Raw genomic sequence first — 6,000 nt, forward strand, 5'->3', positions numbered from 1 at the left:
TGATGCTAAACAATATGCTCTTAATCTATTGCTATATTCTCATCAAATGCACTGGGTTTGCTACTTATCATTTTCCCTTCTACAAATATATCGTAGTTTTGCCATTACGAGAATGTCATATGCATGGTTTCTTATTAGATCTCATTCTACAGCTATTTTTCACTGTTAGGAGAGTGTTATCTGCACGACTATACTTAATTATGTTCCTAACTTTTATTATTTATAACCTGCAGATGCTGGCCTTCATTCGTCAAAAGTTGGTGTACAAGAGCTCCAGGAGAAGAATCCAGCAATGTTTTTAGCTCCCTGGAGCTGGTCATGTTAATATTTAGCTGTGCTTTGTAGCTGAATACCTTATTGGTACTCCAATATTGTAAAATACTTTGTCTGGCTGTTGTATGAAATATTATGTGTTATTGGCTCTGATTGAATCTAGTTATTGGTTATCGCATAAATAAAGAACTTAAACGTGGGGCCTAAACATCAGAATGGGAAAGAAACAACAGAAAATTGACAAGTGGGACCTAACCGGATGAGTGGGACCTGCTTCAAAATGGATTGTAAAAAGGCCGAGGCCCAAACAAGAAATGGACAGCAAAAAGGCCAAAGGCCTATAAGATAGAAGGCTGAAATGTCGGGTCGGCCCATGTAGCCAACCAGAATTTACGTCTACTAAAATAAAATAAAGGGCTTAGTTACTGGGCTTGGCCCATATCAACGGTCGAATTGGACCGGGCTGATTTTAACCAACGACCTTTTCATTTGGTCGCAATTTTGCCACGTCGGATCTGATGTGACCTGCGCAGACAGCTAGCGACCAAAATAGGAGGTCGTTGAACCAATGACCTTTTGTTTTGGTCGTTGCCTTTCACGACCTTCTCACAGAGAAGGTCGTTAAATTCAGTTTACGACTGCCAGCTTTTGACCTTCTGTTTTTGGTCACGAAATGGTCGCAAATGAAAACAGTGATCTTTCAGTGACCAATAGTGATGGCCGCAAGTTGACATATTTCTTGTAGTGTAGGTTGTTATGCCATTTTGTACCTAAGGTGAGCTAATCATGTCATAAGTAAAGTAGCTAAGCTAATTATAGATCATTATTAAGCTGTCCTAGGTTGTTATGCCATTTTGTACCTAAGTGAGCTAATTATGTCATAAATGAACTAGCTAAGCTAGCTATAGGCCATTATTGAGCTATCCTAGATTGTTATGCCATTTTTTACCTAAGTGAGCTAATTATGTCATAAATGAACTAGCTAAGCTAGCTATAGGCCATTATTGAGCTATCCTAGGTTGTTATGCCATTTTCTAGCTAACAAAGCATTTGTTAACCAAAACACTTGGGAAAACTTACCATGATCCGGGAGGTGAAGGGCCGGTCAGGGTTTCGCCACTGTGAGACGGAGAAGGATTGGTCGATCCTTTGTGGGAGGCATGTTGCACGAAAGATCATTTGAAGTGTTTAGTTAGCATGATGCAACTGAAATGTGAATAGTAGTAACTAATGACCATTCAAATGAAACTCACCGTGTCCGCTATAGCAATCTGGTGCATCGGCGAAGGGGTTTGGTCGGTTTTCTCGCACACGGACTGCACATTTTGTTTTCACGAGTCAGTCATATGAGTTAGTAATTAAACAAACATTGCGTGCATGATTTGGCTAGTATGCCGGAAAAACTTACCACGAGGATCTCGTATAGGGCATCTGCTTATTGCTTCTTAATGGCATCTACCGAATCAAGGGGTTATTTCTCGTACTTCATGCAAGCAGCTAATCAAGATTTTTGGCGTCGAGGGCCTCCGAAATCTACTACCTATTCCATGGATCTTTTGGAGGCTTGTGGTCATGTTGTTGTTATTTTCTAGTGGCAGCCAGCACATCAGCGGTGTCGTATGTGTCTATCGATAACAGTGAGAAAGGCGGAATGTATCGTGATCTAGGTGAAAATTTGTGTGGCGTTTGTGTGCTCCTTTGTACTATTTGGTCACACGTGTCCCTTGTGCTTACACATGTATCATTTTCTTTTTATGGACTCCCACGTGTTTGGTGGTGTTATAATCTGGCGATGGAGTCAAAAGTACTCCGCCGTGTATCAATTATGCAGGACGCTACGAAAAAAAACAATGTGCTTACATTTATGTTCCTCGATTTTTCTAAAAATAACATGGATCTCCAATGGTCAACCTTTTTATCGCACACTTGTAGGTACTTAAAAGTAAGACAACATTAGTGTATGGATAAATTAGCAATAATGAAATTGATTAAGAGCACGGCTTATATCTATACTGTTGGAAATATGTCCTAGAGGCAATAATAAAAGGGTTATTATTATATTTCCTTGTTCATGATAATTGTCTTTTATTCATGCTATAACTGTATTATCCAGAAATCATAATACACGTGTGAATACACAGACCATAACATGTCCCTAGTGAGCCTCTAGTTGACTAGCTCATTGGTCAACAGATAGTCATGTTTTCCTGACTATGGACATTAGATGTCATTGACAACGGGATCGCATCATTAGGAGAATGATGTGATGGACATGACCCAATACTAAGCATAGCACAAGATCGTGTAGTTCGTTTTGCTAGAGCTTTTTCAATGTCAAGTATCTCTTCCTTAGACCATGAGATCGTGTAACTCCCGGATACCGTAAGAGTGCTTTGGGTGTACCAAACATCACAACGTAACTGGGTGACTATAAAGGTGCACTACAGGTGTCTCCAAAAGTGTCTGTTGGGTTGACACGGATCGAGACTGGGATTTGTCACTCCGTATGACGGAGAGGTATCTCTGGGCCCACTCGGTAATGCATCATCATAATGAGCTCAAAGTAACCAAGTGTTTGGTCACGGAATCATGCATTACGGTACGAGTAAAGTGACTTGCCGGTAAAGAGACTGAACGAGGTATTGGGATACCAACAATCGAGTCTCGGGCATGTAACGTACCGATTGACAAAGGGAATTGTATACGGGGTTGTTCGAATCCTCGACATCGTGGTTCATCCGATGAGATCATCGAGGATCATGTGGGAGCCAACATGGGTATCCAGATCCCGCTGTTGGTTATTGCCCGAGAGCCGTCTCGGTCATGTCTACGTGTCTCCCGAACCCATAGGGTCTACACACTTAAGGTTCGGTGACGCTAGGGTTGTATGACTATGAGTATGCAGCATACCGAATGTTGTTCCGAGTCCCGGATGAGATCCCGGACGTCACGAGGAGTTCCGGAATGGTCCGAAGGTGAAGAATTATATATAGGAAGTGATATTTCGGCCATCGGGAAAGTTTCGGGGTCGCCCGGTATTGTACCGGGACCACCGAAAGGGTCCCGGGGTCCACCGGTGGGGCCACCCATCCCGGAGGGCCCCAAGGGCTGAAGTGGGGAGGGGAACTAGCCCATAGTGGGCTGGTGCGCCCCCCTTGGCCCACCCCCTGCGCCTAGGGTTGAAACCCTAGGATGAGGGGGGCGCCCCACTTGCCTTGGGGGGTACTCCACCCCCTTGGGATATTGGATCTCCCAGGGCCGGCACCCCCCTGGGGGCCTATATAAAGGGAGGGGGAGGGGTCAGCCGCACCCTGAAGTTCTGGCGCCTCCCTGCCCCTGCTACACCTCTTCCTCCTCCGTCACGTGCTTGGCGAAGCCCTGCCAAAGTGCTGCTGTTCCACCACCACCACGGCGTTGTGCTGCTGCTGGAGCCATCATCATCAACCTGTCCTTCCCCCTTGCTGGATCAAGAAGGAGGAGACGTCATCCGCTCCATACGTGTGTTGAACGTGGAGGTGTCGTCCGTTCGGCGCTAGGATCTCCGGTGATAGGATCACGACGAGAACGAGTACTTCAACCCCGTTGTTTTGAACGCTTCCGCTCACGATCTACAAAGTGGTATGTAGATGCATCTCCCATGACTCGTTGCTTAGATGAACTCATAGATGGATCTTGGTGAAACCGTAGGAAAATTTTTAATTTTCTGCAACGTTCCCCAACAGTGGCATCATGAGCTAGGTCTATGCGTAGTTCTCTATTGCACGAGTAGAACACAATTTTGTTGTGGGCGTAGATCTTGTCAACTTGCTTGCCGCTACTAGTCTTATCTTGCTTCAGCGGTATTATGGGATGAAGCGGCCCGGACCAACCTTACACTTACGCTTACGTGAGACCGGTTCCACCGACTAACCTGCACTAGTTGCATAAGGTGGCTGGCGGGTGTCTGTCTCTCCCACTTTACTTGGAGCGGATTCGATGAAAAGGGTCCTTATGAAGGGTAAATAGAAGTTGACAAAATCATGTTGTGGTTATTCGTAGGTAAGAAAATGTTCTTGCTAGAACCCAATTGCAGCCACGTAAAAGATGCAACAACAATTAGAGGACGTCTAACTTGTTTTTGCAGCAATTGTCATGTGATGTGATATGGCCAGAAGTTGTGATGAATGATGAATGATATATTGTGATGTATGAGATCATGTTCTTGTAATAGGAATCATGACTTGCATGTCAATGAGTATGACAACCGGCAGGAGCCATAGGAGTTGTCTTTATTTTTGTATGACCTGCGTGTCATTGAAGAACGCCATGTAAATTACTTTACTTTATTGCTAAATACGTTAGCCATAGAAGTAGAAGTAGTCATTGGTGTGACAACTTCATGAAGACACAATGATGGAGATCATGGTGTCATGCCGGTGACGAAGATGATCATGGAGCCCCGAAGATGGAGATCGAAGGAGCTATATGATATTGGCCATATCATGTCACTACTATATAATTGCATGTGATGTTTATTATGTTTTATGCATCTTGTTTACTTAGAACGGCGGTAGTAAATAAGATGATCCCTTATAATAATTTCAAGAAAGTGTTCCCCCTAACTGTGCACCGTTGCTAAAGTTCGTCTTTTCGAAGCACCACGTGATGATCGGGTGTGATAGATCCTTACGTTCACATACAACGGGTGTAAGACAGATTTACACATGCAGAACAATTAGGGTTAACTTGACGAGCCTAGCATGTACAGACATGGCCTCGGAACACAGAGACCGAAAGGTAGAACATGAGTCATATGTAAGATATGATCAACATGGAGATGTTCACCGATGATGACTAGTCCGTCTCACGTGATGATCAGACATGGCCTAGTCGACTCGGATCGTGTAACACTTAGATGAGTAGAGGGATGTCTAATCTGAGTGGGAGTTCATTCAATAATTTGATTAGATGAACTTAATTATCATGAACTTAGTCTAAAACCTTTGCAAATATGTCTTGTAGATCAAATGGCCAACGCTCATGTCAACATGAACTTCAACGCGTTCCTAGAGAAAACCAAGCTGAAAGATGATAGCAACAACTATACGGACTGGGTCCGGAACCTGAGGATCATCCTCATAGCTGCCAGGAAACAATATGTCCTAGAAGGACCGCTAGGTGACGCTCCCGTCCCAGAGAACCAAGACGTTATGAACGCTTGGCAGTCTCGCGCTGATGATTACTCCCTTGTTCAATGCGGCATGCTTTACATCTTAGAACCGGGGCTCCAAAAGCGTTTTGAGCAACACGGAGCATATGAGATGATCGAGGAGCTGAAACTAGTTTTCCAAGCTCATGCCCGGGTCGAGAGATATGAAGTCTCCGACAAGTTCTATAGTTGTAAGATGGAGGAAAATAGTTCTGTCAGTGAGCATATACTCAAAATGTCTGGGTTGCACAACCGCCTGTCCCAGCTGGATATTAACCTCCCAGATGAGGCGGTCATTGACAGAATCCTTCAGTCGCTCCCACCAAGCTACAAGAGCTTTGTGATGAACTACAATATGCAGGGGATGCTGAAGACCATTCCTGAAGTATTTTCAATGCTGAAGTCAGCAGAGGTTGAAATCAAGAAAGAACATCAAGTGTTGATGGTCAATAAGACCACTAGGTTCAAGAAGGGCAAGGGTAAGAAGAACTTCAAGAAGGACGGCAAAGATGTTGCCGCGCCCGGTAAGCCAGTTGCCA

Source organism: Triticum aestivum, chromosome 3B (assembly GCF_018294505.1).
Source record: "Triticum aestivum cultivar Chinese Spring chromosome 3B, IWGSC CS RefSeq v2.1, whole genome shotgun sequence".
NCBI classification, from domain to species: domain Eukaryota; kingdom Viridiplantae; phylum Streptophyta; class Magnoliopsida; order Poales; family Poaceae; genus Triticum; species Triticum aestivum.